Source organism: Cyprinodon variegatus, unplaced genomic scaffold (genome assembly GCF_000732505.1).
Source record: "Cyprinodon variegatus isolate N-32 unplaced genomic scaffold, C_variegatus-1.0 Scaffold100, whole genome shotgun sequence".
Taxonomy (NCBI): Eukaryota; Metazoa; Chordata; class Actinopteri; order Cyprinodontiformes; family Cyprinodontidae; genus Cyprinodon; species Cyprinodon variegatus.
Genome location: NW_015150553.1, coordinates 1,167,885 through 1,178,231, shown reverse-complemented (window position 1 = coordinate 1,178,231; position 10,347 = coordinate 1,167,885).

Below are 10,347 nucleotides of genomic sequence, written 5' to 3'. Positions count from 1 at the left end.
CCAACCAACCAACCAACCAACCAATACATTTATTTAACCACTTCTGTTAAGGATGTTAAGGCTGAGAATATCATCTTTCTAAATTCTGCTTTGAAATGTTTTGCATATCTGTCACATTGTTTGGATTAAAACTGGCATGCACTATCTGTGCTGTGTTTGCAGATTAGTTTTTTTTTTTCAGATTATATTTATAGAATGGATTATATTCAGAAATATGGCAAAACATTTGGGTAATTATGAAGTCTTTTGTAGAAATCTAAGCATCCTGGAGCACTGACCCTATAGCACATTGCAGAGATTTTTAGAGATTTTATTCCAGTATCTGCTGCTTGGCACCAACTGATCACATGACTGCAAATATGACTAATCAGGGAAAGCAGTCCGTCACCAAGAGGGCAAACAACTTGTGACTTGGAGTTCCTGTAATTGACAAATAACAGTTTGAGAAGGATTTTGCAGCCGGTGTACTATATGCTGTATATGTGGAAATATGTGCACTGCCCAAAATAATCCAATCAGACAATTTTTTTTACAGCTGATAGAAGAGAAGACTGTTTTAGTATAAGGCTCGAATGAATACAACTCTTTGAAGATCTATCCTATTTTTTTAAATTTCTACAACTCTATAAGGCAGCTTCAAAGGTCCAACTTTCACAAGGGGTACACCACAGCCCTGAATGCTTTTTAACTTGACATTTTTCCTATTAATCTCAATGAGAAATACAAGTTATTTATTAATTTTCCTTTTTTGATGTTGTTTAGTCCTTTATTTAGGAATGAATTCTAACCTGCATCCTGTGAGCAGGTATGATTGCATGTGAAAGAGCAGTTCTAGGATATCTTCTGTTTGCCGAGGGAGTGGTGCAAAGTGCTGCTGTACTGGAAATACTTAGATCATGAGAACACGCCATGTGTTGCTACTACTTGGAAAAACTTGGGACAGTGTACTCACGGAGTGCTTATGAAATATTTAATCTAAAACCACAAAGGGTTGTATATTTCAAACCGTTAAGAACTTCAAGTTTAACCAAACAATGTTACGTTTTTTCTGTATTTAGAATGCATCAGGATGATTTACAGAGCATTTGATCTACAAGCTGAAGGCCATTTGGTAGCAAACTTACAAGCACCAAATATAACCAATACTGGCCTGAAAAGCCCAAGTTATCACTTTTTGGACTGGATGTACAGACAAATATTTAGGTCTGCATGGTGATCAGTGACAGGGACATCTACTGGTTTAGAAATGAAAAGACGGAACACTCAGAAAATACATTTCAATATGTTATTTTTTCCTTGCTTTTTCATTTTAACCTTTTTAATTTATTCTGTTTTTTTTATATTATGTTATAGCTGTCATTGTCTTTTATTTGTTTTTGTTTTTTTGTTGCTGTCCAACAGTGTATCTAAGTTATGAAGAATCCAACAGCAGAGTTTACAATTTTCATGTAATTTATAAAAACATAATATCTGTTAGAGATAACCAAAAAGTTGTATAGTACAAAATTATTCATTAGTTTATTAGGAAACGGAAAAAAATTATGTCTTGTAAGTATGAAACAAATAAATCACTATCAGCTTTTTCATTGTTTTCCACAGAAGATAGATATTTTTAAAACACTCAGTGCTGTTACTAAATATATTTATGTGACCCATGAAAAGGGGTTATATATCTTCAGTATGCAAGTTTAATCATTAATCAGTAATTAACAACAGAGAAAGGGCTGAGGGTGTGCAGGTTTCATTTGATCTCTTTTTATTTGAGAATGCTTTTGTCCCACAATGACGCGTATGGATATTTAATGTGTTTTATTATTAGTTGAATCTTCCATTTTATTCTTTGATTTTTTTCTATTTCCTAACATGTATTTTTTTGACTGAGCTTCAGCAGTCTTATAAAATATATATTTCACATTACTGCTTTTTAATTTACAGTCATGAGATGCTTTTATCAGACATCCCCCCTGATGATAAAGACCACCTGATCCATTTTTTTGTGGTATCTGATGCAAGCGGAATTGATTAGACATGTAGAGACTTTCCTACACTATCGTTTATTGGTATCAGGTTGCATGTTTTAAATTTCTCTAAAAGTCTAGGAAGAAAAATCTAATACTCATACTCTATTTAGAATATTATTAACATAAAGCAGTAAGGAAAATGTGTTAGCATGCAGGGTTCTTCCCCCACTATGCTGACATTTTTTGACAATAGACTAAAAAAACTTTGTTCTCAAGTGTGAGTTATCTAATGTCCTTTTTTTAAAGCTGTTTCATTTTACTGAAAACTCACCCATCTTCATAGAAACTTTGCAGATAAAAAGCAATAGTTTATTTTTCATTAACATGAAGGCATGCTATGCTGACAATGCTAACGGGGCACTTACCCAGTTCATATCAGAAGACACATAAATTGTTGTATCATCAGCATATAAAGTTATGTGGGCCCTCATCATCATCATCATCATCATCAGAGCACTTTAAACCAGCTAAAAGCTGAAAAAAAAAGTGCTGAACACGTCTAATGCTACGTTCACACCAGACGCAGCAAGAGCAGCAAAATTGTGTCTGCTGCTTCATTTTCGCTGCTTGTACCAGTAAGTTCTGACGCGCGGCTGAAGCAGCTTTGCTGCTCTGGCTGAACGGTGCAAAAGTGGGTCTGATGCGCGTTGGGTGGAGCTTCACTATTCTTTCTCTGCCTTGCAGCTATACAGTATTTGCTGTGATCAGTGGGAATAAAGTAGTTTTAATATGTTTTAAAGTGAAACAATCCACCTGAAAACTTAATCAATGCAGTCAGTTCATGTAGATTACAATCCTGCCTTCCAATATTATTTCTGTCGGAGCCGCTCAGACCCCCACATACCAGCGGTGCGCTGTCAGTAGGATCCCATTCAACAGCAGCCTCTGGCCGGGTTGCCTCCTTGCGGTTCACCACGGCGGCTGGTAGCTGTTTTTGATCTAAATAATCCAAACTGCAGGCACCAGGATAATAAAAGCGAACATATTCTGCCAGCAGATTTCTGCATTTTAAGTTAATTTATTCGTCAATAAACTGTTTCAGAGGAGTGATCTGTGTCATCAGCGATGCGTCTGTCTCTCTGCCAGCTCCCAGATCAGCTTCTCTGATTGGTTGACGCGGCGCGTCGAGCAGCAAAAGTTAAATTTTTCCCTCTCGAGCAGCAGCACGGTGAGTTTGAGTCTTATATAGACAAAGAATTGTATCGCTTGTCTATATAAGACTCAAACTCACTGCTGATCTAGATATTTGAATTGAGAAAGCTTCCTGGAGAGGTGGCGAAACGTCTTCAAATTTTGGAAACCAAGTCCAGTGGATATTTTTTTGAATTTTTACAAAATGACTATGACCTGGATGACTGAGAACCTTCATCAGCATACAGAACTAAATTTGTATAGCTACCAGAGTCACAGGCCAAGAGAATAACATTAAAAACTATAGGAATGCTGATTCTGTTCTATGACTACCCTCTGTGTAACTACTGCAAGTTTAAGTTTAGTTTAGTTTAGTTTACCACACCAGAAGAGAGACTATGATTGATTGATTATCATTGATTATATTTTAAATGCAAGAAACTAAGGATCCCATGGGAAACCTAATAGTTTCAGAACTGTCACCACATCGACATCTGTTAGAAAAGAGAGTCACATGCTGAAGCATTGTAAAAACCACAGAGCAAGGAGCTCCAGCTCAAGGGTCCAGAGTCAGGAGGTGAGATCAGAGCCCCTGTAGTGGAAACCTATTCAAAAAATAATTTAGAAAGTTCTTAGAAGTCTCTACTGATAATTCCAAACAGATCAAAGGAGGGTTAACCACAGAGTCAATTGTGGTAAACATAATAGGATTATATCTGTTAAATGAATCAACATTTTCCAGAAAAGTAATTTTTCTTCTTCAACTTTGTTTTGGTAATGACGCCAGCAGTCTTCATGATCTGATGGGACACATCCAGTTTATCTTTCTTCCATCCATTTTTTCCTGCTTATTCCATCAGGGTCGCGGTGGGGTTGCTCTATGGGCGAGAGGTTAGGTACACTCTGGACAGGTCGCCAGTGTGTCGCAGGGCAATTCATTTATTCATTATTAGATTAATCAAAACACAGATTAATAATGTGATACAAGTCTAGAAGGCTAGGCTATGAAATCAGCGACGATCTTAAGAAGAAGTCTATATTGTCAATTCCAGAGGGCTTTTTTATATGGATTTGTCTAACCAGGTCTTCTATGTCCTTTTTCTGTGAAATAACAATATCTTTAATTTGATTTAAATAGTAATGTTTATATATATATATATATATATATATATATATATATATATATCTCCCCATGGCAGATCATTATATAAATATATTTATATATATATAAATATATATCTATCTATATATCTATATATATAGATATATATATATATATAAATATATTTATGTAATGATCTCCCATGGGGATACTAATTTCTAAATAGTAAGAACTTTTTCATTCATTTGAATGCATAGAACGTATAGAGACATTTTCTTTACTTTACTTAGACCCATTAGTTCTTTATTGTTTTCCATAGTTATTTTTTTGCCATTATTACCACACTGTTGAAATTTGTTTGTTGATGTTGTTTTTTTTTTGCCTGTTTAGTTTTGTTACTTTTTATTCTTAATCTCTCCAATCTCATTTTTGTTTAGATAATCAACAGGGATTCAGATCCACTTTTTTTTTCTTTATGTGTAGAAGGAAGGGATGCTCTGTTGACAATGCTAACTGGACACTTAGTTATTTTTTAAGATGATAAAAATACAATACGAGGAAAGCTTTTCTGAAAGTTCAATATATAAAAACCATAAACTGGATTGGCGGCAACAGCAGCAGAAAAACACAAGCTGGCCTCTACTAGACAGGGAATAGAGACTACAGTTCTCACAGTCTGATTAAACTAGATATACATATACATACATACACATATGGACACACAGGAAAAAATTCAACATTTTAGATTTAGTTTTTTTATATATATAAATAGCATCAATTCACGTAGCCGTAAATCAGACCTCCTTGATGTTGTAGGTTTAATTGTGTGGAAAATATAATATAAATATAATGATTAAGGCCTTTCTAAAGGCAAAGCTGTGGGTCCCTTTACCAGCAAGTCAGACCTAACCAGGAGGCCAGTACTTGCATAAAAAGTGAAGTCAATAGAAGGTATTTTTTGTCAGTAAAGAAAGTACTTATGTGTGTTCTTTGGTAGGAATTGTTGTATCAGTCCATTTTCCTACAGAAAATCACAGTAGTATGTTGGGAATGCCTGATCTAGCTCCAACAAATGAGTCCTGTTTCATACAACGTTTATAAAGAAATGGTGTCATAAGGTTCACTACACAGTAGAAAGTAGGCCTTTAAATGGCCACTAAAAGGCATAACATAGAGACAAAGTTCCCATAAAAACAAAATGAGAGATCCATCGATTCAAGTACCCTCCAGACCTCCAGCTGTCTATTGGCCAAATGCATGTTACAACTTGGAGAGATTGCTAGTACAAATGCACCAATCCAGTTTTTTTCGGATCCAATAGCGATACCTGGGCTGATTGTAACGGCCAACTCACAGAACCGGTCCGATTCAAATGTTGAATGGATGAACCATATTGCCATGTGAGTGAAGGCTTTAGCCTTGATATAAACATTGTTAAAAAAGGGTATAAATTAACCCAAATATAAATACAATTAAAGAAATAATAGTTGCATTTAAAAGGAACTGGATTGGATCTCCGATATCTGATATCAAAGCACAAATGCAGCTGATTAGTCAATACCAGAACCGATATTGGTGCATCTCTTGTTGCCATTGTTTTGCAGAGCAATACGGTACATAGACATGCACATTCACTCTAAGGGGCAATTTAGAACTGCCAATCAACCAGACGACTGTGTGTGTGTGTGTGTGTGTGTGTGTGTGTATCTGTGTGTGTGTGATATTAGTGGACTGGTTTCTCAGCTGAATAAAGCACCAATCAAGACAATAGTAAACAACAAATACTCTTTAGGGATCTTTATTGTGGCAGTATTAACATAGAAATCAGCCCATGTTTTTATTTTTTTTAGAACAAACAAACATTCAAAGTTCTACTCCACAAAATCCATAAGGCTTGGTTGTCTCTGTTATTTTTCTTCTTTTTTCAAAGGTTGACTTTTAAAGAAATCTCCCAGAGGGACCCAATCAAAGAGACTGAAATTAAACAATCAAATAAAACAAACACGATAATGACAAAAAAAAAAAAAAAATCCCCCAAAAAACAACATAAAGTTCAATCATGGTTAGAAGTTTACATACATTCTTCATGTTGGGATTTTGATAACAAATGGGATTTATTCTTTTTCCAGTGGATAAACAAGTGCTGGTGGCAAATTTTTAGTTTTGATCCTCTTTTATTTGCACATAAATTATCAAGAATGACCGTATAGCCCTAAATATCCCCACCGACGTTTGCCTAGAATATTCCCTAATAAGATTAATTGATTACGCGCTTTTGAAATCACCAAAATTCTACATGTTGTATTGTCAGTCCACAGTTCAAAGAAGAACGTTATATATTAAAGACATCCTTCAACTGATATGACATCAATGTAAATTGTGAGTGTATGTAAACTTCAGACCAGAACTGTAACCAAATATTCAACAAATATTGACAGAAAAACAGGAAAAAAAAAACTACAGAAAACATGCATGATAATCTGCTACTGTACATGCCCTTAAAATACTGAAACCTTCCCCTATTATCCAGCATTTTTGCATATATAAGACCTGAGTTTTAAAATCTTAAATACATTTTCAAAAACAGTGTTTTAAAATCCGAATACTATGTTTTTGTCAAATTTATCTTTGATGAGGGAATATTCATTTTCATTTAAGAATATAGAACCACATCATTAAGACTTCTTGGGACCTCTAAAGGTGCACCATTTCTTTGAATAATTTTTGATAAATCTCAACACTTATAAGCTGTACTGCTTATCAAACATGGGAGGGCAATTAGCTCAAGAGCTAAAAAGTCTAAATCAATTCCCTCTAAAAGAGCTATAACCACACAGTGCTACAGAGTTAATCAGAAAATCAAAACAGTATGTCGTCTCAGAATCAAAACATCTCTTCATTGGTTGCTGTTCTGTTTTTTAACATAATTGTTCTTTGACAAACTGAGCAAATCCATACTTTGACTGGTTGGTTGACAATGACTGAAATTCTGTTAGATGTATGTTTCCCAAAACAAAGTCTTATGAATCCATTTCATGGTAGTTGACACGCAGGCATGCTGTTAGCGATGAGATTAGCGCCAAAGCTCTCCTTTAATGCTTTATGAACACATAGCTGAGCATGATGAACATAACCTTTCAAGTACTTTAAAACTTCATTTTTGGAGGCTTAGATTTAAATGTTTAAACTTTTCAAAAAACAAGCTCAAACACAGTTAGCAAAGGAAACTGTTCTGAAAAATATTAAAGTAACTGTTTTTGTAGATAAACTGCATATTTTGGACTTTAAAAGCGCAGTATTATCTTATTGTTTAAATTTTGACATTTTGTTTGAAAACCGTCTAAAAAAGTGTATAACTCTGTGAGCCGAAACATGGCTACTCAAGTTGAATTTTCCTTTTTCCATTTATATGTCTATGTCACTGCTCTGGGTTTAGGAGTAATCTAAAAAAACATTGTGCTATAGAGGTGTTTCAGTAGAGCCACCCAGGTCATGGTTTGGAATGGGCAGCATTAATCCATCTCATCTTCAGGTGTGCATTTTATTACCTTGTTCATCAGCATCGCATTTTATTGTAAGTATTTAGATTAGTTAGCTATTTCAAATTCCCTGTCACTTCCCCTTATCCTCACATCCCAGCTTAACCTTCTCAGCTCATCCTCACTTTCTCTGCCCCTCAGAGCCAATTTTCACTTTAGTATTTTTTTTATTTTTTATCATCTCAAGTAAATATGTAAAACTGGAGCCAAAAGAAAAGAAACTCTCATTAACATGATGATTTGTCCTTCTGTCAGCTTAAAAAAAATACAGATAACAAGCAATAGTCTAATATGGATGAGACAGCCAAGCCTATACATAGCTTCACATAAAGACATACATAGAGAAGAAAGAGGAAGATCTTTATCTGCCTGTGTTTTTTGTTGTTGTTTGTTTTTCTTAGTAAAATCACAACTATAAACACAATATTTACAGATGAGGGCATGCGGTTTGCATTACGAGCTCATGGAGCCAGGTGAACTATTCTCTAGTGAATGCAGCACAGCAGTATACATGTGTAAATGATGTGTTTGCATCGCCTTTTTTTTTTTTTTTTTTTACATCTGCAACATATCTGAAGCTTTTTAATTAATCTCCTAACATTTAGGGATAAATAAAATATGACATATTTGTCCACGATCGGATGTGGATTATTTTACAGCGTCAGTGCATACTGGTTGTCAGGTTCATCCTCCACAGTGAAGCAAAGCCGAACTCAGATCTGTGACGTCTGAAGTGAACGTCATCGTAGCATTTTGGCCCTTTGCTTTGTTTCATCTGTGAAAGTCAGTGCATGTGCTGTAGTAGGAAAATAAAGGCTTTTTCTCAAATACATGTTTCTTTTGTTACTGCATAATTTATATGCATAAAGCTTGCAAATGCATAAAGTGTATAAAGTTACAGAAAAATACAGCTAATCATAAGACATCAGATGGAAGGAAATAAAAGGATTTAGTTTTAAATGATGCACTATGTCATATGAGTTGAGATTCATGTACGCTAAATGTTTCAGCATGACTTTAGCAGGAAGAATACATAAAAAAAATACACAATATGTTGCACCTAAGAAGACCAAACAGTTCTATCAGAATGACATGGATGCATACACAACTGATTAAACTATGTAGATAGACTGCAGCTTTACTAATATTTGGTTCCACATTAATGCTATGATGCTATCCGGAGAAATATATTGTGTGAATGTTATCTATGACATCTGTTTTCATGTTAACATAAACAGTTGAGCTTTCCTGAGAGTAAGCTACTTTTTTGTGTATCCAAGGTCCGTGCTCAATCTTTGCATGTCTTTCAATAACCAATAAATGTTGATAACTCAATCAATACAATAGTTATGTGTTTTTCCAAGTCAGTGATGACTTTTTACCTGACTTTTTTAACTTGTATTATTTTAATGATGTACAAACTGAATGACAAACACTCGGATATTCCATAGCAACAAGTTTCTTAATGACTTTTTCAGGAAATCTTCTCTATAGATCTGTTCGTTGCCTTGGTGAGTGTGCTACAATTTAGCAGTATTTTTCTCACAGGAGCGATTTGCTTGCATGATTGGATCAGGTCTATGGTTCTCACACTTTTGCACAAGTATCACAGCCAGTAGTGTATTTATCATTCTGGGCTTATTTTTGTGATGGATTTCAGAGCTAAGTATGAGTGCATTCTACTTTCAGTTGTGAAAAACAATACCAATTTCTGACATTTTTAATTGAAAAAGCTTCCTGGATGGGAAGCGAAATGTCTTCAAACTTGGAAACAAAGTCCAGTGGATTGTTTTTTTTTTACATTTTAACTCATGAGGCACCAAGCTTAACAAGACGGGGTGTTTTTTAGAGACAGTTGGAAAGTCAATCGCTGGACTTTAAACTTAATAGAAGGCAAATACTTTTTTGTCTTTATTTAATATGAGAAGTTTACATATCGTACACTAAGATTGCAGTGCATCTTTAAACAATTTAGGAAAGTCCAGATGATGTAAGCCTTTGATACGTTAATTCATTACATGTGAGTAAGGGGTGGGTGGGTGGGGGGATGGGGCGTGATCATCTGGATCATCCTTGGATACAATTTCAGAATACCTTAGGGTGTAATGTTAGTCTGTGTAAATAAACATAGATATTAATTAACAGTGTGGAAACCAAACCTCACCAAGATACTTTCTGTAGCGGCTTAGAGAGCATCAGTATCCACAGTACTTTACTCAAAAAGCTAAATAAAAAACCAGATTAAAGAATGTAAATGCATGCAGGAGGTAAAACTTTAATTTCTACATTTCTTTGGTCTGGTAAAAATCATATGCAGCATAACGACCATTACTATCTTTAAATGAAAACTATTGAGTATGAGATTGGCAGCATCATGATACAATGCTGTTTTGCTATTGGAGAGAATGGTGCACTTCACAAAAAAAAAAACATCCTTTTAAAATAAGATTCTAAAAAGATTAAAAAAATAAAAGTAACATCTCAAATCAGATCAGATTTGAGATGTTACCCCCTCCCCACCACACACACACACACACACACACACACACACACA